Here is a 27544-nt window from a genome sequence, read left to right as displayed (position 1 = left end):
CATTTTTTTCAAAAGAAAAGGAAAAGTCTTTAAAAGAATTGATGGGTAGGGGCGCCTGGGTGGCTCAGTTGGTTAAGCCACTGCCTTCGGCTCAGGTCATGATCCTGGAGTCCCTGGATCGAGTCCCGCATCGGGCTCCCTGCTCAGCGGGGAGCCTGCTTCTCCCTCTGACCCTCCCCCCTCTCATGCTCTCTCTATCTCATTCTCTCTCTCAAATAAATAAATAAAATCTTAAAAAAAAAAAAAAGAATTGATGGGTAGTCAAGGAAGGGAGATTTCCCTTCAGTTTCTTTCCTAGTATCTACTACAGTTTCATAGATTTACTAAAATATAGTAAATGGGTTGGTGAATGTTTTATTAGAAAGTAAACAGTAATTTTCAGGGAGTCTGGGTGGCTCAGTCGGTTAAGCGTCTGCCTTCCGCTTGGCTCGTTATCCCAGGTGCCTGGGATTGAGCCCCCTGTAGGGCTCCCTGCTCAGCGTGGAGCCTGCTTTTCCCTCTCCTCCCTGCTCCTGCTTTCTGTCGTCACTATCTCTGTCTCTCTCTCTCAAATAAGTAAATAAAATCTTAAAAAAAAAGAAAGTAAATAGTAATTTTGGATTTTAGTGTTTATAGGATACTAGGTTTCAAGTGAACTGATTAGAATTTGACACTCGTTCAAAGAATATTAACATTGTCAAGATTTTCTCATTTCAGTAATTTTCAACTGGGTCTTTTAATAAGCTGTTATATTTTCAATTAGTATGTTGCTTCAGTAATATGAAATATAATTAAATTTTCCAGAAAAGCAATCTCTTAAAAATGAACTAATATTTGGTTACAAATAACCTAAATTACTATTCTACTTTGGAAAGAGAAAAAATATATTTGGACTAGCTTTAAAAAGTTTTCTCATAGATGTGGTACCTGGCTGACTCAGTCGGAGGAGTGTGTGAGTCTTAATCTTACGGCTGACTCAGTCGGAGGAGTGTGTGAGTCTTAATCTTACGATTGTGGGCTTGAGCCCTATGTTGGGTGTAGAGATTACTTAAAAATAAAATCTTGAAAAAAATGTTTTCTTACAGATATTTAACTTAGGAGATAAAATCTAATACTTATTCAAATTTAAAAAAAATTAGTATATATCTATTTCTTTCAACTGGAGTCATAAAGTGAGAATGACAGATCATAGTATATGCAAATTTTAATTTTAATACTTAACACTCACTAATTTGTACTACAACTGTTAGTATATGAGAGTAACTCTTTTCTCATACTTCATCAGTATGGGATGTTTGCAATTTTTTGTTTTTATTTAAGAAATTATTAAGAAGTGATAAGTTATGGGGGCACCTGCGTGGCTCAGTCAGTTAAGTGTCTGCCTTCCCCTCAGGTCATGACCTCAGGGTTCTGGGATCGAGTCCCAATTGAGCTCCCTGCTCTGCTTCTCCCTCCGCCTCTGCCTCTCTCTCTTTCTGTCTCTCATGAATAAATAAATACAATCTTTTAAAAAAGTGATAAGTTATGTAGTTTTTGTTTCAGATACTTATTGCAGCTAAATTTGTGATAGCAAAGAATTGGAAATGTCCTAAACATTAATCAATATACAAATAGTTACAAATTAGGGAATATACTTATTATGGAATATCTACTATTTGCCCTGAAAAAGAATGAGGTAGATCTGTATAAAATTTATTTCCCAATATAGTGCTTTTTAGATAACAGAACAATATTAAACACACTTTTCTAATTCTCATTACAACTGTATGTGATAAGTACTGTCATTATACCTATCTTACAAATGAAGGACCTAAGGCAGTATGTCATAGCAATGCTACAGACTACTATGTAGCAATTAAAAATGAGTTAGGTGGACCTATTTGTATTGATTTGGGACAGTATCTACAACATACTGTTAATTGAAAAAACCAAATGTGAGAATGATACTGATTAGCACAATTCCACATTATGTTTTAAGAATATAAAGGTTTATATAAACATATCTGTGTAAACATACAATGATGTATAGAATAATATTCCATTAATAATTTGGATTTGGAAGACTTATGAAGAGGGTTCCAACGATATTTTAAAAGAAAGAAAGAAGAGGAGGAAGTAGAGAAAAAGTGAAGAAACGAAATAGAGTTCATCCTTAATGGTGAGACAAAATAGGAGCTGCACAATGTGTTAAAACAGATATTTTCTTCCACCTAGTGATAGAGAGTAGGGTTATGAATCTACTCAGAATTTGGAAACATTCAAAGAAAACTTACCTCCTAGTTTATTTAAAGAAATCACTAAGTCTTTCCCAAACTTGCTGTTTGTTAGGTGATCTGATATTTACTGCATTACAGACTGTTAACTATCACACCAACTTCCTGCCCATTTTCTACTTGTAGTACTAGCTTACAGGTTTGTTTTTGTTTTTGTTTTCTGAAAACAACAAAAGATTTTGTTTCTTTAATCAATTAGTCCCAAATTACTAACATTTTTACTTAGCTTTCCTGGTGTTTCTGTAAGAGATATCCACTAGACTACACGTGTCAAATGGCTTGGGGCTATTTACGTGGCTTCAGTTCATTTTCTCCGGGTTGAACCAGACATTTTCTCAGTGCACTTGGGATTAAAATTTATATTTTCTAGAAAAATGCTATAACCTATTCTCACTGTAAACTCTAGGACTTGAGATATATCAGGAAAATTGTCATGAACTTTATAAATACAAATAAGTTAGTAAGTATGTATTCTACACCTAAAGTTATGGCAGGCATGGGAACACAAAGATAAGTAACATATTGTTCCTTCCCTCCAAGAGACTAGGGAGAAGGGTGGTAAACAACTAACCTTTAAGCCTATATTATAGTATTTTCTATGCTGTAGTAAACTGCAAATGAACTCTGAGGAAGAAGAGAAAGGAAGGACAGGGGAGACTTTTCAGAGGAAGTAGTGTTTCAGTTGGACCTTAAAACAAGGTCTTCAGGGTGCACCTGGGTGGCTCAGTTGGCTAAGCGTCTGACCCTTGATCACAACCAAGGTCTTGATCTCAGTGTGGTCAGTTGAAGCCCTGAGTTGGGCTCCACACTGGGCATGGAGCCTACTTAAAAAAAAAAAACAAAGGTCTTCCAACTTCTTTGGCTCACATACTTTCCAGAAAAATCTTATTAATATAAATTCATTTACATAGTATAAAGTAACGTCTAATAGAATTTCCAGATAGTGTTAGCATATACATTTAAAAATAAAAATCTTAAATCAGTTTTATTAATGTATTCAGTCACATCTAAATAATATATTGATTTGGCATTTACCATCTTTCTTTTAAAAAGTACAAGAATAAGAAATTCTTTATTAGTAGGAAATTTTACATGATTCTTTTCTCACTTGGACTTCATCTCTCCCACAGAATTTTATCCTCATGTCACAGATATTTATTCTTTTTTAAAAAAGATTTTATTTATTTATTTGAGAGAGAAGGAGAGAGAGCATGAGTAGGAGGAAGAGTGGAGGGAGAGAGAGAGAGAAGCAGACTCCCCACCGAGCAGGGAGCCCAATGGAGGCTCTATCCCAGGACCCTGGGATCATGACCTGAGCCTAAAGCAGATGTTCAATTGACTGAGCCTCCCAGTCAATTGACTGAGCCAGCCAGGTGCCCCCATATATATTTATTCTTAAAAGTCTTTTAGGGATCATCCTATTATATTGCCCTGCAACAAAAATATGTAAATAAATAATTGAAATCGAAAATTTTCTAGGGCCATAAAACTAAGTATTAAACATTTCTTATTAGTGAAATATGAAATAAATGGTTAAATAAATTGATAAATTATTATTAATAAATCACTATACCAACACAATGTGTTATACATTTTAATTAATGATTTTTGAAAAGTAGAATTTCATAGAAATATCTCATTTAATGGCATAGGAAGGAATTTTAAAAGTAGCTTATGAATCTTTGGATGCATATTATTTTTTGCTATAATGGGTCAGATCCTATTTCCCCCTTTTTTAGTTTTACGGATGTAAATGATGAGAAAACTGGTTAACATAAATAAGTAGATGAAAGTAGGAGTTTTGTTTAATACTGTCAACTATTTTGAATTCTTTGGAAATTACATGCTAAAATCTATATAGAGAAATCTGTATTCTTTTCCTAGGGCTGCTGTAAGAAAGTACTTGAAATTGGGTGGCTTGAAACAGCACAATTTTTTTATCTTACAGTTTTGGAGGCTAGAAATCTGAAATCAAGTTGCTGGCTGAGCCAAGCTCTCAGAAGACTCTAGAGGAGTCCTGCCTCTTCTAGCTTTTGTGGTTTGCTGGTAATCCTTGGCGTTCCTTGCGTGTAGATGCATCCTCCTAGTCACACGGCCCTCTTTTCCCTGTGTCTTCCGGTTGTCTTTTTCCTCTGTGTGTCTCTGTGTCCAAATTTCCCCTTTTGATAAGAAGACTAGTCTTATTGGATTAGGGCTTACCCTCAAGACCTTTTTTAAACTTGATTACCTCTGTAAAAGCCCTATTTCCAAATAAAGTCACATATAAGGTACTGGATGTTAGGATATCTGCATATTTTTAGCGGGGAGGGACAAAATTCAACTCAAAACACCATCTGTTATCAAAAGTTATTTTAAGGACTTATCAGCTGACAACCTAAGTGGGTCTTCCCTCAGTTTTGTTGAAAATAAAGAATTATTAAAAAGCTGTTACCCAGGGGCACCTGGGTGGCTCAGTTGTTAAGCGTCTGCCTTCGGCTCAGGTCATGATCCCAGAGCCTGGGAGCTCCGCATCGGGCTCCCTGCTCCGCGGGAAACCTGCTTCTCCCTCTCCCACTCCGCCTGCTTGTGTTCTGCTCAATTTTGCTGTGAATCTAAAGCTGCTTTAAAAAATAAGGTATGTTGAAAAAAATGTTAACAATAATTATTCTTCTCAGAGTTGTGAGTTCGAGCCCCAGCTTAGGTGTAGAGATTACTTAAAAATAAAATCTTAAAAACAGTAACAACAAAGGAAGGTTTGGGGCAGCTGGCTGGCTCAATCAGTAGAGTGTGTGACTCTTGATGTTGGGGTTGTGAGTTCGAACCCCACCTTTGGTGTACAGATTACTTAAAAATAAAAACTTAAAGACGATAGTTATTCTTGGGTGCAAGGATTATTGGTAATTTTTTTCCTTTGCATTTTTCAAGTTTTTCAAATGTTTGTTGCTTTTTTGTTTTGTTCCACTGAGTGTATTTATTGTCCATGGAAACAGGAAGAAAAATTTAAAAATATAAGTATGCTAAATTCAAAATGGTTATACCCGCTTAATTTTTGGTTTTAACGTCTTGCAGAATTACTACCTTGTACAGAAACTTAAAAAATAATAGCTGTTAATATGAGGAATCCATAATGGGCAAAAATTAAACTTTAAATCAGTATTTTTAGCTTATGATTTTATAAGATCATAGAATTGAGTTGCTGGAAAGGACCTCTATAATCATTTAATATAATATTTATAATATTTTCTTTTAAAATTTTCTTCTATTTTCCAGTGAGTACCTCTAAAGCTTAGAAGGCACTTGGATCGGCAAGGCTTACTGGGAGATAAAATGAGGAACATGATGGGTCCCCATACTCCAGTGTGAAACAGCTAAGGAGGAGTGAAGAGCAATGTTTGTTAAGAATATAGGGGTGAACAGGGGCACCTGGGTAGCTCAGTCGTTAAGTGTCTGCCTTCGGCTCAGGTCATGATCCCAGGGTCCTGGGACAGAGCCCTGCATAGAGCCCTGCATCCAGCCCTGAATCGGGCTCCCTGCATTGGGCTCCCTGCTGGGCGGGAAGCCTGCTTTTCCCTCTCCCACTCCCCCTGCTTGTGTTCCTTCTCTCGCTGTGTCTCTGTCAAATAAATAAATAAAATCTTAAAAAAAAAATATGGGGGTGAACATATTTTATTATTGAATAAAATAGCCATGGAACTGAGGTGAGAGGAAGGGAATGTTCATAATGAGCTGGACAAGTAAGAAAGTATTGGTTGGAGGTGTTGGGATTCCAGGGAATGAGAACACTATAAAGAAAGAAAAGTGGATTTTCCTTTACTGGCATATTATGTACAATTCCTTCATTTTATTGAAGAAGAAACTGAAGCTCAGAAAGGTCTAGGGTAACAAAGCTAAGGAATGGTGGCATCAGTATCCACTCCAACTCTTCATTCATCACATTGCTTTCCCAGAGACATTCGTTAATTGGCTGCATTACAGTTTTATAAAGTGTAAAGCATGTTGTTAGGAAGGAATAAGGAGCTCATATATTTAGGAAGAATGGCAGCTTAAATGTCTATTTTTAAAAATGAGTTTTTCAACTTATAGTTCATTCCAGATTACTCAGTTTCTGATATCATCTTGTGTTTTTACTTCTGTTTTAGAACTTGGTTTTATCCATGATTTGCTTTCTTTAGAATAGTGTTTTTCAAACCACAGTTTGTAAACCATGAAATCAATTTGGAGGGTTGAAACCACTGTTTATTTTTTTAAAAAGGAAAGAAAACGGTATAGACTAGATTTAGACTAGAATAGAAAATATTGAAATCCATCTGAGGTAGTAAAGGAAATAATTCTTCTATGTAAGTTTTGTTTTGTTATCTAGTCATGAATATAGGTGGGCTTGTACTTGGTCTTCATGTATAACATGTATCCTAATGGTTGTCATGGTCAAAAAGGTTTTATAAGCCACTGCTCCAGAATGTATTATTTTGTGCTGTGTTTTAAATTATCTAAGATGACATATTTAAGAGAAGAATTAGGAGAGGACTATCCTGGTGAGGCAGCATGATGAGGTAGTGAAGAGTATGGATTGTGGAGCAAAGAATCCTAGGGCCATGAGTATCTCTCCATCACTTTGTAACTCTGTGACCTTGAAAAGTTCCTTAACCTTTTTTTTTTAATTCTTCATTTTATTTATTTTTTTAAAGTAAACTCTACACCCAACATGGGGCTTGAACTCACAACCCCAAGATCAAGAGTCGCACACTCTACCGACTGAGTCAGTTGGGTGCCCTGCCTCCCAAACCTTTTTTTTTTTTTTTTAAAGATTTTATTTATTTATTTGAGGCAGAGAGAATGAGAGACAGCATGAGGGGGGGAGGGTCAGAGGGAGAAGCAGACTCCCCGCAGAGCAGGGAGCCCGATGCGGGACTCGATCCCGGGACTCCAGGATCATGACCTGAGCCGAAGGCAGTCGCTTAACCAACTGAGCCACCCAGGCGCCCCCAAACCTTTTTTTACTTCAGTTTTCTCATATGTAAAAGTGGGACAGTAATATTAACTACTTCAAAGAGTTTTTTTTTTTTTTTAAGATTTTATTTATTTATTTGACAGAGAGAGACACAGCAAGAGAGGGAACACAAGCAGGCGGAGTGGGAGGGGGAGAAGCAGGCTTGCCCCCAAGCAGGGAGCCCAATGTGGGGCTCGATCCCAGGACCCCGAGATCATGACCTGAGCCAAAGGCAGACGCTTAACGACTGAGCCACCCAGGCGCCCCCTTCATAGAGTTTTTGAGAGGATAATGTGTTATTATTCACAATGAACACAGACAATTCCTGACACTATAAATACTCTACAAGCAATTTGTTAAGTAAAACTGTAAAATTGACTTAATTTATCAGGAGTTCACTTTTCTTCACAATGGTAGAATATTATTAAGATTTTTGATTGCTATAATATGATATCAAATATCATTCAGCATAAGCAAATTGTTAAAAGTCAAACATGCTAAAACTAACAATTTTTATTTAATATTATTTTTGTTTAGTTACGTTAGAAGCACTCTACTCAGGCATACTATTTTTATGTAGCAATGTTGAGCTTCTCTCAGTTTTTGTTCCTTTTCCCACTGAAAATTTTCCCCAGTGCTTCAATGATTAAAATATTGCTTTTTTCCCCTTTTCAATGGTAAAAGTTAAAATGTTAGTCTACATTAGCTCTCCAATCCCCAGCCCCAAAACAATCCTTCCTTCGGAACTTCTTATCTCCTACTATCCATACTGGGGAGATGAGATGTACTATGAGATTATACTGAGTTCCTTTCCGAGAAAAAAAAAAAAGACATTGATTTGAAGTACATTTCTTCCAAGATTTGCAATGATGATAATGACTATCATGATCATGTTTTTTTGGATTACACACTAGCATAGTATTGATGGTAGAGATATCAGTATGTTTCTCTTCCTCACAAAATATTATGAAGAATTTAAAAAATATCCCACTAAGTCAGTTATCAATAATAAAAACAGGTAATGTTTTTGAGGTCCTAATAAGTATGAGGAGGTTTCACATGTGTATGCCCACTGAATCCCCCCCCCCCGAAACTCTGTGAGAGTGAAATTATTGTCTACATTTTATACATGTTAAAACTTAGGCTTAGAAAGTTGTTGTTTTTTTTTTAAGATTTTATTTATTTATTTGACAGAGAGAGAGAGAGAGCATGAGCAGCAGGGAGGAGCAGAGCCAGAGGGAGAAGTAGACTTCCCACTGAGCAGGGAGCCTGATGTGGGACTCCATCCCATGATCCTGGAATCATGACCTGAGCTGAAGGCAGACGCTTAACCAATTGAGCCACCCAGGTGCCCTAGGCTTAGAAAGTTAAAATATCCCTAAAATCACCCAGCTAGTTGTGGATAAAGCCAGAATTCAAACTTGGGCATTCTGGCTCCTAAGCTGTGCTCAGAACAGCTATTATATTGCATCTTAATTACTGGTGAGTATATATATATATATATACACACACACACATATATATGTATATAGTATAATTGTATTTATATATACAGAGAGAGAGAGAGAGAAATGATCACAAGTCTAGTTAATATCATGGCCACACAGTTATAAATTTGTTTTTCTTGTGATGAGAACTTTCAAGATAATATTGTTTTAGCAACTTCTTTTTTTTAAAAAGATGTATTTATTTATTTTAGAGTGAGAGCACAAGGGTGGATGGAGGAGCAGAGGGAGAAGGGCAGAGGGGAAGGGGGAAGGTGAGAAAGAGGCAGAGGGGCACCTGGGTGTTTCAGTCGTTAAGTGTCTGCCTTCAGCTCAGGTGATGATCCCAGGGTCCTGGGATCGAGCCCCACATTGGGCTCCCTTCTCTGTGGAGAGCCTGCTTGTCCCTCTCCCACTCCCCCTGCTTGTGTTCTCTCTCTCACTGTCTCTCTGTCAGATAAATAAAATCTTTAAAAAAAAAAAAAAGAAAGAGGCAGAGAGGAAGAGCGAGAGAATCTTCAGCAGACACTGCGCTGAATGCAGAGCCCAAAGTAGGGCTTGATCTCACCACCCTGAGATCATGACCTGAGCCAAAACCAGGAGTTGGCCACTTAATGACTGAACCACCCAGGGGCCCCAACAACTTCTAACATTTTTAAATTGCTTGCACTTAAGTTATTTGGTCTTTACAACAGTGCTGCATTACTTTGTTTTATAAGTGACTATACTGAGGCTCAGAGAGAAGGTAACTTCCTCAAGGTTTTGAGTGGCCAAACAAGTATTTGAAATGCAAGTCTTCTGCTCATGTCTTTATGTTGCCTTCCTGCAATGTTTAGTATGCTTTTGTGATTAGTACTGAATAACTACACACACACACACACACACATTTTTAGTAATAGCTTTATTGAGTTATAATTCCATACCATACAGTTCTCCCACTTAAAGTGAACAATTCAGTGTTTTTAGTGTATTCAGAGTTGTCCAACCATCTCTACAGCCAGTTTTAGACACTTTTATTTCTCCATTCTCTTCCCACTTCCTCAGGCCTAGGCAACCAATAATCTACTTTCTGTCTCTATAGATTTGCTTAGCCTGGACAATTCACATAATCTATCATCAACAAATGGTCTTTTGTGTTCAGTTTATTTCCCTTGGTATAATGTCTACAAGGTTCATCCATGTTATAGCATGGACCAGAACTTCATTCCTTATTATGGATGAATAATATATCATTGTATAGGTATACCACTTTTGGTTTATACATTCATCAATTAATGGACATTTGGGTTGTTTATACCTTTATGGAAATTATGAATAATGCTGGTATAAACATCCATTTATTTTTAAAAGTACTTTGGTATAAAATAAAGTGTAATTTTTATGTAAATTATGACAAAAATGTGGTTGGTTGGTTGGTTTTTTACCAGTGCTAAGCTCTCAACTAGATTTCTTCTTGGTATTATGCAGGCAACCCAGTGAACATTTTCCTGGACAAAGACTTAAATGAAAGGATACAAAATGTGAATAATATATGCTACTGTAATTATTATTCTTGTTAATTAATTATAAAATGGCAATAATGCTAGGGAATTGATAGAATAGAACTTCCTCAAACTAAGTCTATGACAGAGCTTATTGGGAAGTATCTCTACTCAAGCCTTCCAACTATAAACTCAAGGAGCTGTACCTATTGCGGTGGTATGCGGTAACAGAAAAGGGATGGTGTAAGTTTTCACAGAATTATTACAACGTTGCCCTGCATTTGGTAATAGAGGATGTTTCTGTTGTGAAGATAGTGACATCAAAAATGTCAGTGTAAGAGGCACCTGGGTGGCTCAGTTACGTGACTGCCTTCCACTCAGGTCATGATCTCTGGGTCATGTGATGGAGCCCCACATCAGGCTCCCTGTCATCAGGGAGTCTGCTTCTCCCTCTCCCTCTGCTCCTCCCCCTGTTTGTGCTTTCTCTGTCAAATGAATAAATGAAATCTTTTATTTTTTATTTTTATTTTTTTTTAGAGATTTTATGTATTTATTTATTTGACAGAGAGAGAGACACAGTGAGAGAGGGAACACAAGCAGGGGGAGTGGGAGAGGGAGAAGCAGGCCTCCCGCAAAGCAGGGCGCCGGATTCGGGGCTTGATCCCAGGACCCTGGGATCAAGATCCGAGCCAAAGGCAGACGCTTAACGACTGAGCCACCCAGGTGCCCCGAATAAATAAAACATTAAAAAAAAGTCAGTGTAAAACAGTACTGTGTAATATAAACTCTTACAAAGATATTGTATTGAAAACTGACAGAGTTTTCAGTTATGAAATAAAATGTTTACTGAAAAACAAAAGTAATACCATTCTGAGAATGAAATACATGTTGGATATTCTTTAACTTAAAGAGCAGTATATTTATTGCATTTACTCTAGGTGGAAGGATTATTTGATTTTTTAAGTCATAGTGAGTGAATGAATCTCAACTTCTACTGGTTTACGTTCTGTAAGTGGCATTTAAACTGTTCAACATGTTTTTACTGAGTTGATTAATTCATTAAAAACCTCATGTTCATCATCATCGTGCAAAACTTTAAATTGTAACATCACACGTCTACTTATTAATAGGCAGTGGTGTTAGATAATCATGATAGTGAGAAGTCTAATTTATCCATCCATCATTTCCCCACCATCAATTGTAATCCCACTAACAACCACTAGGGTGAGACGAAAGAGGCCTCACTTTCATCTTTACATGGAATCTTGGAAATTGCACAGCACCATGACGTGCGCCGAAGACGTAGGTGTAGACGATGAACAAAAGAGAAGCCCCATCGTCGATGTGGCTTCCCCGGGCACGCCCGCCCCGGGGCGCGCCGCAACACTCCACGCCTTCGCTCGGCTCCCCGCACCCGGGCCGGCCCTGGTTGGGCGAAGCGATTGAGCAGACTGTGGAGTGGAGTCTCCATCAACCGTTGAGGACCAGGAGATGGTGGAAGGCAGTGGAGAGGCTGGGTTAGAGGCTGGGGGAGGGCAAGGGAAAGAGGCTGCGGAGGAGGACGACGGCAGCGCCGAAGGACACACCGAGGGGAGGCTCCAGCCCCTCCAACAGGCGGGAGCCCAGCTCCAGGGGAGCCCGCAGCTTCCTCCATCTTGGTTGATGGAGGCGGGGAGCGGCGTCTGGGTCTCTCCACCGTGGCGCCCGTCCCCCAAGGGCCCCTCAGGCGCAGACGCTGGAATCAGGGGCTGTCCCCTCGGCCGAATGGCGGAGCCCAGTTGGGGCTTCGCGGGGCCAAGTTTCCCTGCCCCACGGGGTTTGGTTTTGAATTGGTCCCAAGTTCCCACAGCAGTCCCGACAAAATGGAGGACGTCGTCTCCTCCTGCAGCCATGACGGGAGGTGGGGGGACAATTCCCCACGGGGGTGAGGCGAGGGTGGAAGTGTTCCCACTCCCCTCAGCACATTCGGGAACCCACTTCACGCGCTGCCCCGACCTCCCACTTTGCCTCGCTCCAGCCCCTGCCCGGGCTCGCCCCTCATGGGGGGCTTCAGGAACTGGACAGGGAGGGCGTTGGGGACATCGAGGCCCCGTCTCTCCTCGGGCAGGGTCATTGGGAGCGGCTCCAGGGGCCTGGGCGCCCAGGCCCGAGCTAGGGCAGGCGGCCACGGCCTCAGTCTCTCGGGCTGTATCGGGCCCTGGAGGGCCCCCCCCCGGGCCCCCAGGCACCGAGCCGGCGGCCGGTGCAGCGGACAGCGAAACTCGGGCCGCCTGACCCTGACGGACCCGGGGGTGGGGGCGGGGTGGGAGGCGGGGGTAAGGAGGGGAGGGGACGCGGCCGAGGGCCGAGCGCTGGCGGAGGGGGGAGTGGAACGGCAACGCCGGGGGGTGTGGTCTGCGCCTGATGGACAGCCCTCCGGACCACCCCCTCCAGGGGGGTCCTGAAGGAAGGCAGATGGAGCCAATGGACGTGCCCGAAGCGCCCCGGCCCGCCCTCCCCGCCAGCCAATGAGGGTGCGGCGGGCGGGGCCTTCCCGGGCTCGGACGCGCCGCCGCCTCCTCCGCCTCCTCCTCCTCACCAGCGCTAAACCCGGGACTGGACCGAGTGGAGTTGTGCGTGTTGCCGAAGGGGGGTGGGCCGGGGGAGGGGAGGTTCGTTCCGCGGAGCCGCAGCCAGAACCGGGTGAGGCTTATCCCCGCTGTCTTTCCAGTCCAGGTCCGCCGATAGTGGGGGTGGCTGGGAGCAGCGCAGCCTCGGGAGGAGGAGGCGGAGGCGGAGGCGACTGGGGAGGCGGAGATGGGTGAGGGCAGCCTCCGGAGCCTCCCACCGACCCGGGATTAATACCCCGCGGCGCGGCCGCCGTCGCCGCTGCCGCGTCGGGGCCTCGGGGGCTGCTCCGGGCTCCGCTCATGTCACAGGCGTCTTCGCGTGCGGCCCGAAGGGCTGCGAGAGTGAGGGCGAGGCCGGGAGGGCTGGGTGAGGCGGACGCCAGAGGCGGGGGGTCGTTCGGGGGGCGGGGGCCGCCCGGGCCGGGAGGGTGGGAGGTCGCGGGGTATTTTTCCTTTCTTTCTTGCGGGGGGGGGGGGGGGGGGGGGGGGAAAGGGGGGGGGAGGGGCGCCTCAGTTCGTTCTCGCGCTCTCGGGGCTGCGCTCCCACCGTCTCTGCGGTAGCCCGAGGTCCCCAAGTTTTTCGGGGCGAGGGTGCTGCCTCTTCCCCCACTCGGTCCCTTCCGTCGCTCTTCTCTTCCCTGGGCTGAGCTGCGCGGCTCTTGCTCCTCACGTATTGTTTGGCTGGGTCTCTAATGGCGGACGGGGAGGCAGCGCTGCCGGTCGCCGACTGCAAGGGGGGGGGGCAAGTCTCGGGCCCAGGGCAACTGCTTGGGGCAAATATGGGAGATAGCAGCCCGGCGGTGACGTGAGCCGCCCCTTACCTCCGAATTGGTACCGGGAGTGACGGGGATGACGCTGGGTGGGCAAATTTAGGAGGGAATACAATTCCCTTGCTGGCGTCGAGGCAACGTTTGCCCTTCCCCCCCCCCCCCCCGCCCCTTCCCAGTAGCAGGCTTAGTGCCCTCCAGGCTCCTCTCTCCAGATTTTGCCTTTCACGTGGGTTTTGGTCCCAGATATATGTTTTGCGTGGTTTTTCTCTACTTTACGTAGGAGGGGATTGTTGGTCGCGGGCTGGGGAGTAATAATAGAAGGGCCAAACCTCCTTGACCTCTTATTCCCTTCTCGGCTTCCTCCTGGTGGAAAGGGCTTGGTTCTCACACCTGGTTGGATGTTCTTGATCCATTTTTCATTTTTCCTCTTACCCCAGGACCAGGAATCGCCTTCAACCCTATCTGGTGCATCTTTGGCAGAAAGTGAGGAAAACACCCCCATTGTGAGTTCTTCGCCCCTAATTTGTTGATCTTAGAGGACGTTGTCAGGTTGTAGAGGTTCAACCATGGGACTTATCTATCCCCGTTGTTTTGAGGGGGAGGAGCTTTCCCTTGGGTGGCAGCTGCCCCCGGGGTGAAGCCTGGGTAATGGCTGGTGAGGCAGCTGGGAGTGGGCGCTGCTGTTTCCACCGCTGCAGACATCTCTCCTGCTGCTGCAATACCAACCTCAGCAACCAGACGACGGGCTCCTGCAGCTGCTCACGTTACCCGGGAGGAGGGGTGGTGCAAAGGAGGGCATATTTCTGGTGCCCTCTAGAGTTCCAAAGTGGGAATTGAAGTTATTTCGTTTTAAATGCTATGCATGCAACCATCTCTAACACTTTTTCTTTCTTTACAATGGATAATTGATTGTAGGTTTTGGAAAAATAGAATCATTTAACTTTTTGTTTGTGTCTGATTTAAGACTCTTGGGGTTCAAGAGTTGGTAGATCTCTACATGACTTTGCTTAGGAAAGGGCATGAAGTCCACTCTTCTAGTGCTCTAGTTTATCCAACTAGGTAACTAGCTGCTGTGCTGATTACACTACTCTACTGCTCCAGATAATCTTAGTCGTCCCATCTTCTGTGTTGATTAGTCTTCACTTGAGTCATTCTTGAATGTCACCTGAGTTATTGTTTAATGCTTGTAATTTGTTGGTTTTAAGGAGCAGTCTTGTAATATGGTAGACCATAAAATAACATAACCAGTCAAAATTTTTGTCAATTCAGATTAGTTACAAAGTATCAGTGAAGCTAGCACTCTGGACACAGTGTATTTCCTGAGCTCTGGACACATTGTATCTCACTGACAGTTGATATTGTAACTTGTAGCTCTTTGTCAGAGGTGAGTCATAAATATAGTAGCTTATGCTTAAATATTAAGTCCCAAATGGATCAAAAGATAGTTAATAGATGATGAATATTTGCTGAATACTGATCTGAAAGATGATGTGAGGATGGCAACTTGTATTTTAATACACAACAATTAAGGCACAATGCAAGGCACTTTCATGTATTATTTCCTTTAGTTTTAGCAAGTAGCCTGCAGAGTAATAAAAGTGGCACATGTTGAGCCCTTACTGTATGCCAGCACAATTCTAAGTTTTAAAAAAAATGTTTATTATGGAAACTTAAATTTATGAGTGAGGACAGTATGCTGAACCTTTGTGTACCTGTCATTTACATTCTATAATTATCAACACATATCCCAACTGATTTTTAATATGAATTAAGTAATAAATCCTCACAAAATGAGGTGTGGTAGTGTGATATGGTGAGAGACCAGTGATGCATGTACTGTTTTTATTTCTAATTTGTAGAGGAAGAAACAGAGGCATAGGGAGGTACCAGGAGGTAATAATAGTATCAGACAAGCAGTGTCATCAAAGTGCCTGAGTGCAGCAACTATGCTGTCCAGTTTTAAAGTACATAATATACTGCCTTTACACATTTGGAAATTGGAACAGTGAAAAAGCCAAGGTTAGAATCTTCTCAGCTTATGTTATTTTCCTAGAGAACAGGTAAATAGATAGCAAATGTTTGAGTCTTACTGAGTACCTTTTTAAAAAATAATAGAATCACAGTTATCATTAGATTATTTTACTGCCTTATTCAAAAACTGTCTATTTGAGGGGCTATGGGGTGGCTCAGTCAGTTAAGTATCTGCCTTCGGCTCAGGTCATGACCTAGGGTCTTGGGATTGAGCCCCACATTGGGCTCCCTGCTCAGCGGGGAGTCTACTTCTCCCTCTGTCCTCCCTCCCCCCCCGCTGGTGCATGTGCGTGCACGCTCGTGCGCGCTCTCTCTCTCTCAAAAATAAATAAATAAAATCTTAAAAAAAAATGTCTATTTGTATCAGAAGTCATATATCCTTTTTCAATATGCCTGTGTTAAATCAGAGTCTATAATTGTTTCTTAAATACTGCAACTTGAATGAATATAACTTGTCTGATGAGTTTAAAGGCTCTTTTCAGGTAGTAAATCATTGATATAATGGATCAAGGATCAGATCTTTCACATAGAGGGGCAATGCTTATTTTATCACCACATATTTTCCCAAAAGATTTAACTTTCTCAGATTTTTTTTCTTCTTAATTGTGATGTTGATGAGGGAAGGCTGGTAATTGGTTATATTTAATAGACATTTGGAGAGGAGTTCATACAAAATGTATAACCAGGACTGTCTGTAATGTCAAAACATATATACTAATGAAAGCCATGGTTCTTTCTGATAACATCAAAATGTGGTCCTTGTTATGCTTAATGATTTAGCTCAGAATTTAAAATTCCTTTGCTTAAAAAGACTGATTAATGGTTCTTTAATGTGCCAGACAGTAAGATGAGGATAACCTGATGATTTAATTGACCTTGACTAAATAAGTTCTTTATTATACTTATTATTGCGCACTTAATGTGAGTTAGGTGCTTTTAGTGTACATACGAAGTGTTTCAGCAGTTAAAAATACTTTGTATATTTATGGCATCTTTTTTTTTTTTTTTTAAAGATTTTATTTATTTAACAGAGAGACATAGCGAGAGCAGGAACACAAGCAGGGGTAGTGGGAGAGGGAGAAGCAGGCTTCCCGCAGAGCGGGAAACCCGATGCAGGACTTGATCCCAGGACTCTGGGATCATGACCTGAGCCGAAGGCAGACGCTTAACGACTGAGCCACCCAGGCGCCCTATGGCATCTTTCTTTAGTGCATCCTTAATAGTATGTATTCCTCTTCTCCTGCCTGTTGTTTTATAGATTTTTAAAAATAGAGAGAGAGCGCGTGTGCACATAAATAGGGGGTGGGGCAGAGGGAGAGGGAGAGAATCTCAAGCGGACTCTGAGCTAAGTGCAGAACCCCACTTGGGGTTTGATCGTACAACCCTGAGATTATGATCTGAGCCAAAAATCTGAGTCCCACGCTTAACAGACTGAGCCACCCAGGTGCCCCCCTGCCTGTCCTTTTAAACACTTGGGGGAAAGATAAAGGGTGGTCTCTACTTTTCCATGTTACATAATCTCATGGGGCAGACTTTTGTACCTCATGTGGTGAGACAACCCTGAATCACTCAGATATCACATAGATGCTGATACAGGAATGTTTCAGGCTTTTGCATGGATATAGAGCTTGACGTATTGTCTTTGTATGGCAGTGGGGTTTTTTTTGTTTGTTTTTGAGAGGGAGAAGGATGGGGCGGGGCAAAGGGAGAGGGAGAGAGAGAATCTTAAGCAGGTTCCACTGTCAGTGGGAGCCTGATTGCAGAACTGGATCTCACAACCCCAAGATCATGATGCCAGCCGAAATCAAGAGTCCGACACTTGGGGTGCCTGGGTGGCTCAGTTTTAGGCATCTGCCTTTGGCTCAGGTCAAGATCCCGGGGCCCTGGGATCGAGCCCCGAGTCGGCTCCCTGCTCAGCGGGAAGCCTGCTTCTCCCTCTCCCACTCCCCCTGCTTGTGTTCCCTCTCTCGATGTGTCCTTCTCTGTCAAATAAATAAATAAAATCTTAAAAAAAAAAAAAAAGAATCTGACACTTAACTGACTGAGCCACCCAGGCATTCTAGCAGTGTTCTTTTCTTAAAGATCATTCTATTTTGCCCTTGTTTGACGTACAAAAGTGCATAAACCATGCATTTGAGACGAAGTGAGTCTTACAATCAGATGCTGTAGTATTATTGCGATGGAAAGAATATATATGAAATACTGGGAGCTCTATGTTGTCAAACGGTGTGGTATAATTAGAAATTTTATATTTTTTGTCTTTTAGGCATTAATATCTGTCTGCCCCATTAACAATATTAATGTATGTATTATTATATTGAATAACATTTATTTTAAGAAGACTCTGGCATATTCCATTTGCATGTGTGTTTTTAGATGAACCCAAATGCAAGTGTTTTCTCCCACTGTATTCTCAAATATTATTTGTGTAGGGCATTTTAAGTTATTTTGACTCCATGCATTTTCCATTTTTTAATTTCAGTTGGTTAATTTTCTTCTATTCCTGTCAGAGAGTAGAACTGGGATTTTAGTCTTGAACAGGACTTTTGAACTATTCAAATGTAAAAGTTCTTATGCACAACTCTAATAATATGTAAGACCTATAAAGTTGTCAGCGAGAAAAATTGCTGTTGCATAAATCCATAATTTTTAACTATGGGACTCTGGGTAACAGTTGGATTTTATTTTTTATTTTGGTTGTATACCAGCAAGAAAATTCTGTTTTACATAGAGTTGCAAATTTTTTTATCTGCAACCTCTTTTTTAAACAGGTTACTTTGGAATCTTAGGTTTCTGTTATTAAAATAAAAATGGGAAGGGAATTATAAGGACCAGGACCAAACACAAACTTGGTAACATGATAAATTGGTCATCTTAAATGTGTTAAAATTTGGACTGTGAGCATATCTGTTTTGTTGCGTATTTTAAAATCTATTAATTTTTTGCATCAAGTGTTATATAACACTTTGGAACTGCAGAAAAAATTTTTGTAAACCAATGGGAAAATCTATTGTGGAGTTTAAAACGGATGTTTAGAGAGGTTTACAAAATCACTTGGTCACATGACTAGTTTGGGATTTGTTCTTTGTTCTATTTTATTTTTAACTTAATAGTAGTACATTGAAAGTTAGAAGTAATAAAATTTAAGAAAAATTCATGGTCCTTAAATTGAAAGAAGTATATGACTGTTGGGGTTTTATTTTTATCGATTTGATCATCCTGTAAGTATTAATACTTAATATTACAAGAAATGATTTGAGAGTAAACTTTTGATATTAGGGTAAGTAGGTAATGAATAGGTCTGGCTTAAGAAAAAAACTTCTGAATATTTGTTTCGTTATTACATGTTATCTAGTTTTTGTTTATCCTTGAAGAGTTACATTACTGTTACAGAATTTTAACCGTTCTTTTTAATATCGATAGACTGCCAAGCATCAGGTTTCTCCTACTTCTCCAGAGTGTTCTAGGTTTTTTTCCTCTGTGTTCCTAGTGAATTTGAAGGTTGAATTTGTTATGTGAATTTAAAATTTAAAGGTTAAAAAAAATACACCTAAACTAATACAGTGTTATATGCCAATTACATCTTCATTAAAAAAAGCTTTAAATTATTTTATTCTTAAATTATTAAATATTTAGTATGGTTCTCATTTAAAATTAATATTAAATTCTAATTTAAGAGTAATTGTAATTTACTAGGAGTAGAATTAATTGTTGCAACCTCATTAAAAAATTGGGAAAGATGTTACAATTCTTAGAGTAAACTTCTTTCTAACTCTACATTTAGGTTGGATAAGAAAAATACTTAAATGGCGATTTTAAGTAAGATCGTGGTTCTTAGTTACAGATTTCAGAGAGAAGAAAGTTCACAATGTGACATACAATGAGAGAAATTCTTTAGTTTTTTACTTTATGGCAATGCCAATTGTAGCCACATAGATAGATACATTATCTGGATTTATTATTATAAGAGTTTGGAACTGAAATTATGTTTTTGTAACTTAAAAGAGACTTTTTTTGTAATACCGGAACAGTTTTATAATAATCATTTCTAAGAGGCATGTCTTTTGACTAGAAAGTGTAGTATTTCTTGGACTATTGAGCCAGCTGGACCAGACTGTGGTAATCAGGGTAATCAGGGCACTGCAGAAATCATTTATTCAACAATTTATATATTGTAATGTTTATTATATATCAAGTAATCATAAAAAATATGTTGTTAGTAGTTGGCCAGCACTTTTTTTTTTTTAAAGATTTTATTTATTTATTTGACAGAGGGAGAGACACAGAGAGGGAACACAAGCAGGGGGAGTGGGAGAGGGAGAAGCAGGCTTCCCGCTAAGCAGGGAGCCTGATGCAGGGCTTGATCCCAGGACCCTGGGATCATGACCTGAGCCGAAGGCAGATGCTTAACGACTGAGCCACCCAGGCGCCCCTGGCCAGCACTTTCTTTGGCTCAGTTTTGGAAGAGCATTTCATTTAGATTTCTAATGCTACACTCTAGGACCCTAATCTGGAATTTGTAAGATTTTGATTAGGCCAGTAATGATCAGATTAGTGAATTTTGTTTCCAGTTCTGTAGAACTAAAGAAATACTAGAGTAGAAGTAAAAATTTAGTTGAAGTAAAATTTTTATTTTATCCTTTTATCCTGTCTCTATTTGTATTTTTTTTCTTCAAAACTTGTCATATTTTAATTATTTCAGTTGAATTATTTCTGGCCCTAACAAGGTATTTAAATTCTTACATGTTCATAGTTCTGTTTTTGAAGTAATGGAAATTTTCTTTTTATTTTAATTTAGTTATATAAAATTATTACTGTAAGATTAAGCTAGTTTTGGGGTGCCTGGGTGGCTCAGTCGTTAAGCGTCTGCCTTCGGCTCAGGTCATGATCCCAGAGTCCTGGGATCGAGCCCCGCATCGGGCTCCCTGCTCCACGGGAAGCCTGCTTGTCCCTCTCCCACTCCTCCTGCTTGTGTTCCCTCTCTCACTGTGTCTCTGTCAAATAAATAAATAAAAAATCTTTAAAAAAAAAAAAAGATTAAGCTAGTTTTAACTTTACAATTTTATTAATTAATTAATTTATTTTTAGAGAGAGAGAGAGAGGGTGCGTATACTTTCGAGTAGGGAAGGGACAGAGGGAGAGGGAGAGAGAGAATCTCAAGTAGACCCCACACCCTTTGCAGAGCCGGACGGGGCTCCATCCCATAACCCTGAGATCATGACCCAAGCTGAAATCAAGAGTTGGACACTTTTTTTTTTTTTAAGATTTTATTTATTTATTTGAGAGAGACAGAGCGCACGCACATGAGCGGCGGGTGGGGGGGGGGGATGTGGGCAAGGGGAGGGGGGAAGGGCAGAAGGAGAGGGAGCAGCAGACTCTGCTGAGCAGGGATCCCGACTTGGGGCTTGATTCCAGGATACTGGGATCATGACCTGAGCCAAAGGCAGACAGTTAACCGACTGAGCCACCCAGGTGCCTCTTAACTTTACAGCTTTAATTACTATGAATATTGTCTCACTTTGTGTTTTTATTTTTGGTTGACTCTCTTAATATTACATAGTTCTGTTTCTTAAATAAGTTTTAACTCCTGCTTAGTAAGTCATTTCATTCTATATCTGAACAGTTTTATGTTGCATATCAAAGAGAAGCTTCTTTTCTAGTTAGTCTTTGTCTTCCATGACCCAAACTCCTGATTTCTATTATTTTCTTTTCTTCATTTGTATATTACATTTTCCATCCTTACGTCATTGCTCAGCTGGTTTCATCCTATCTTCCTCCTGGACTTAAGTGTTCATTTGTTTTTCCCATTTCTAACTGCTTTTACATTTAGAAAAAAAAAAAAAATACCACACAGTATCAGTACTTTTTTTGCTCTACTGGTATGAGGCATATCCAAATTTTAGTAAACTTTTGAATTCGCTGAGATCATGGAATGTGGGTGTGGTTCTAGTGGTATGTTGGTGCCTCACATGGAAGGAGAACTAGTGGGACTTAATTTGAGTTTTTTCTGCCTAAACAAGTTCTTTTTTTTTTTTAAAGATTTTATTTATTTATTTGAGAGAGAGAGAATGAGAGCAAGCACATGAGAGGGGGGGAGGGTCAGAGGGAGAAGCAGACTCCCTGCTGAGCAGGGAGCCTGATGCGGGACTGGATCCAGGGACTCCAGGATCATGACCTGAGCCGAAGGCAGTCGCTTAACCCACTGAGCCACCCAGGCGCCCTAAACAAGTTCTTTTTGTTACTTGATGTTGCTAGGGGATTTGCAGTGTGACATGAGTTTGGAGCCAGGGAGATTGGGGTTCAAATCCGCCCTTGCTTATGAGGGAACTTTTAGGATGATGAAAGTTTTCTTAAACTAGATTGTGATGATAACTGCATAAGTTTATAAATTTACAAAGAACTGTCAAACTTTTCACTTAAAATGAGTAAATTTAAAGATTTATTTATTTTAGAAAGAGAGAGACAGAAAGTGCACTAGTGGAGGGAGGGGCAGAGGGAAAGGAAGAGAGAGAATCCCAAGCAGACTCCCTGTTGCAGGGCTCGATCTCAGGACCCTGAGATCATGACCCGAGTGAAATCAAGAGGTACTCGCCTAACTGACTCAGGGAACCCTAAAATAAGTAAATTTTTGTTGTATGAAAACTATGCCCCTCTAAAATTGTTAAAACCAATTTCGCTCTACCATTTATTTACCAGTTTGTGATCTTTAGTAAATTATTTAACCTCTGAGCTTTAGTTTACTCATCTGACAAATGAGTATAATAATGCCTGCTTTTCTGTGATTGCAATGAGATAAAAATTAAAAATCATACAGAGTATGTGACTGGCCAATAGGTGCTCAGTTAATAGCTGCTAAGATTCTTAATCTGAATAGACCAAACATCATGAATTTTTTTGCCACCACTGGTAAAATAAACTCACTGAATGCTCATCTTGATAGTAGAGGGGAGGAATTCTTTATCTTCACTGATTTCTCTCTGCCTGCTCCTTTGTTAGTCTATAAGTATGCTAAAGTGCTCTATCCTTCAGAATCTCTGCAGAATCTTTCCACACCTCCTAACTGCTTCATTTTCCCCTTGTTTTTCAAAAGAAAATTTCACTGATTTGTGCTCACAACACTATACCAAATCTGTATTTTTGAGATTTCTAGTGATTTAATTGTCAAATCCTTAAGTGTTTCTTTTTTTGCTTTATTATCTAGCATTTGAAATTTAATATTCCTTGAAACTCTGATTTCTGGGCCTGCAAACTTAATGTGGTCTTGTACTTCCATCTCCTTTACTTCCCCTCATTTGGCTCAAATGTTGAGACCTTTAAGAGTTCTTATGTCCTAAGGCACTCAGGTCTTTCTAGTTTTGTTTTGTACATTGACTGTAGTCCATTGTGTTCAGTAATAGGGAGTTATATTTACAAGGCGACTTTCATCCTATTCTTTATTCCAGTCTACAGCCAGATTAATTTTTCATAAAGCCCAGTCTGATCACATTGCTCACTTTGTAAAAATTTGAGAGATTCTTGTTGGCATGTGAAACAAAATAGGAACTAAGCTTTAAAACCCTTAAAAAGAAGAAATCAGTTAGGAAATGTGTTATATGTGATTTTTAATAGGTTCTCAGTGTTGATTTTGAAGAGATAATCATGTAAATGAATGAGTGTAAACAATGAAGCATAATAGGTAAAATACAGACATTAGTAGTTACTTGAATGTCAGACCAGGACAGTTCTTAATATTTTGGTCATAAAAATAAAACATGCCCTTAAAACCTTAAAGTACTAAAAAAATGTGATATAGAAAATGGAAGTTCCCCCCCAATCCCATTTTATTTGAGATGTTTATGTTTTTAAATGTGTATTCCTGTAATTTTTTCCCTGCTATTCATACTAATATTTTGCATGTATATTATTATTATCAATAACTGACATTTTCTACACAAGTCTGACATTCTTGTAATTCCTTCCCTATCCTTATGTTGCAAAAATCTTCAGTTGATTAACGTTTGAATTCTAGTGGTTGATGTATTAGAAGAGTTCATAAGTCTCAGTTCTTTGTGATTGAGGGATAATGTGGTATAATGAAAAGTATGTCCACTTAGGGCACAAACTCTGGTTTTGCACCTAATGGCAACAGTAGAACATAGGGAAGCTACCTGCTTACACAGAATAGTTTATTCATCTACAAATTGGGGTAGTAACAATAATAATATATTTAAGATACCTATTATAAGGTAAATTTTAAGGTCGTTGTGATGAGCATGCTACCAAGTATGTCTTTTATAAATGGTAGTTATTATTTTATTAGCAATGTGATAAAATTCAGAGACAAAAAAGTAGAACTCAAAGTCATGAAGGGGTTGAATAAAAGGTATGAACTGAAATAAGACTGTGCCTTTGCTTCAGAGTTTTTACATATTTACTAGATAGTTTGAAAAAAAAACATTGAATTGTAAATGATGGGTAGGATTGTCTATTTACTTTCTGTAATTGGTCTACCAAAGGGGAGGAAACACAGAATTTCTTTGGTGTACTCTATTTCTCTTTGTATTCCTTTCATTTTAAGACCAATCAATGAACATCTGAAGAACATATCTCTGGGAGAGGATGCTGGTAAAAATTGTCATGAGTTTCAGGGCGCCTGGGTGTCTCAGTTCATGATCCCTGTGACCTGGGCTCTAGCCCTGTGTTGGGCTCCAGCCCTGTGTTGGGCTCCCTGCTGAGTGGGGAGTCTGGTTTTTCCTCTCCCTCTGAAACCTCCCCCACCACTTGTGCTCTTGTGCTCTATCTTTCAGATGAATGAATGAAAAATCTTGTCATGAAAAAAATTGTCATGAGATTTGAGCCTTCAAAAACAGAGGGAATAGATTTTTCTTTAGTAATAATCTGTATTGGACAAATAGATTCTTAGTACCTGAAGCCTTTTTGAATCTGTGATCTCATTTGCTTATTGATGCAGGTATTATTGTTTCATTAGGTTAGATGGGTCTTAATCATGGGACTTCTGAACTTGTGTAAACAAAGTATATTCTTTTTGTAAAGCCCTTTATTCCATCATGTTAAAAAACTGGGTAAATTTGGTATCAGACAGTCATTATACTAGATCATAGATTTGGAATACCAAGTGTTTTAAGAATAAATGCATGTTTCCAAATTAACATACATGGTTGAAGTTTACTTGTTTTATTGTAGATTTTAAACCAGCTATGGAGAAGGAGGTGTGGGTTTATTTAGCTTTCTTGGTTAAGGGTTAAAAAGGGATAGGGCATGATAACCTTTTATTAGGGTCTAAGATTAAGCCGTGTTACTAATTATGTAGATTGAAAATGGAAGTAATAAAAAGTCATGACCAAAGACACAGGGCAGAGATTTTTATTGTTTTGTCTTTTGAGGACAGTATTTTAATTTCCTGTTTTATAATGGGTAAACTGAAGCTCAAGGGTAAAATGTTTGTTTTTTGGACCACAGGAAGGGAGGGATAGATAGAGCTAGAATTCAGTTGTAGGGAGGTGATGGGGCATAGCAGCAAAAAACCAAAGAACCCACAGAAGTTATTTGTTACCTCCCTTTATTAGAGAAAAATATTCATTCAGTAATTATTCAGGCATTATGTTAACTACAGAGGATACAGTGATAGACAATAAACATAGGTCTCTGCCCTCATGGAACATACAGTCTAATGGGGGATACAGATTACAAGTAAACAAAATTACAGACTGGATAACTGCAGCTGAGGAAATGTGTGTGATGATGCGAGTATAATAAGGGAGAATTTATTTAGACCAGAGATGGGTTAATGAAGTGTTTGATGGGGAAGGCTCTTGAGAGAGCGACATTTATTTTTATTTTTTTAAGTTTATATTGTAAATTCCAGTTAACATACAGTGCAATATTAGTTTCAGCTATATAATACAGTGATCCAACACTTCCATATACACCCAGTGTTCATCACAAGTACACTCCTTAATCCCTATTACCTATTTTATTTTTTTAAAGATTTTATTTTTATTTATTTGACAGAGAGAGCACAAGCAGGGGGAGCCGGAAGGGGAGAAGCAGGCTCCCTGCTAAGCAGGGAGCTCGATGTGGGGCTCCATCCCAGCACCCTGGGATCATGACCTGAGCCAAAGCAGATGCTTAACTGACTGAGCCACCCAGGTCTCCCCCACCCCCTTACCTATTTAACCTATCCACTTTCTGGTAACCATCAATTTGTTCTCTATAGTTAAGAGTCTGTTTTTTGGCTTGCCTCTCTCTTTATTTTTTCCCTTTGTTGGTTTTGTTTCTTAAATTCCACATACGAGTGAAATCATATGGTATTTGTCGTTCTTTGACTGACTTATTTTGCTTAGCATAATACTCTCTAGCTCCATCCATGTCTTTGCACATGGCAAGATTTCATTCTTTTTTATGGCTGAGTAATACTACACACACACACACACACACACCATATCTTCTTTCTCCATTTGTCAGTCAGGGCACACTTGGGGTGTTTTCATAATTTGACTATTATAGATAATGTTGCTGTAAACATTGGGGTGCATATATGCTTTTGAGTTAGTATTTTTGTATTCTTTGAGTAAATACCTAGTAGTGTGATTGCTGGATCGTAGGGTAGTTCCATTCTTTTTCTTAAAGGTACTATTTTAGAGAGACAGAGAGTGCATGCACATGCGTGCACGAGCATGGGGAGGAGCAAAGGGAGAGGAAGAGGGAGATAATCTCTAGGAGACTCCGTGCTGAGTGAGGAGCTCAACATGGGGAGTGATCTCAGAATCTTGAGATCATGACCTGAACCTAAACCAAGAGGCAGACGCTTAACCTACTGAGCCACCCAGGCGCCCCAGGGTAGTTCCATTTTTAACTTTTTGAGGAAACTCCATACTGTTTTCCAGAGTGGCTGCACCACTTTGCATTCCCACGAACACTGCAAGAGGGTTCCCCTTTTTCCACATCCTGACTAATACCTGTTGTTTCTTGTGTTATTGATAGGCATTGTGTCAGGTGTAAAGTGATACCTCATAATACTTTTGATTTGCATTTCCCTGATGATAAGTGATGTTGAGCATCTTTACATGTGTCTGTTGGCCATCTGTTTGTCTTTAAATGTCTGTTCATGTCTTCTGCCCATTTTTTAATTGGATTATTGGTTTTTTTGGGTGTTGTTTTAAAAGTTCTTTATATATTTTGGATACTAATCCTTTATCAGATACGTCATTTGTAAATATCTTCTCCCATTCCAAAGGTTGCCTTTTAGTTTTGTTGGTTGTTTTCTTCACTGTGCAGAAGCTTTTTATTTTGTTGTAGTCCCAGCATTTTATTTAATTTATTTTATTTATTTTTAAGTAAGCCCTAAGCCCAACGTGGGGCTTGAACGCACGACTCCAAGATCAAGAGTTGTATGCTCTACCAACTGAGTCAGCCAGGTGCCCCTTAATAGTTTATTTTTGATTTTGTTTCCCTTGCCTCAAAAGACGAGGGAGTAACATTTATACTGAGACTGGAAAGACGTTCAGAAGAGATTGTTTCAGACACCTTGGGACAAGGAGGGTTTTGGACTCTTCCACGAACTAAAAGACTTAGTTTAGCAGAAGCATCATGAGCAAAGCAGTGAAGGATAGTGCTGAAATTGAGCCTAGCTGTAGGCAGTGATCAAATCTGGCAGGAATCTTACAAGTCAGGGGGAAAATCTTAGGTTTTCTCCTAAGTACACTGGAAAGCCATGTAAGAAGTGATTGGTATAATCTGATTTAATTTTTTAAAGGATCTTTGGGTATTCTGGGAAATATGGTAGGTAATGTCAGGGATCCAGAAGCAAAATGGTGAATTTTTACAGCTAAAGGTATATCAGAAGAGATGGATCAAAGTGGACAATTTCAATATTTATTTTGGAAGTAGGATAGGACTTGGGGATGACATGGCTGTAAGTGAAGAAAGAAAAAACTAAGAATGACCTGAAG

This window comes from Mirounga leonina, unplaced genomic scaffold (assembly GCF_011800145.1).
Source record: "Mirounga leonina isolate KUSES-001 unplaced genomic scaffold, KU_Mleo_1.0 Mir_127, whole genome shotgun sequence".
Lineage (NCBI taxonomy): Eukaryota > Metazoa > Chordata > Mammalia > Carnivora > Phocidae > Mirounga > Mirounga leonina.
This window is presented reverse-complemented; position numbering follows the sequence as displayed.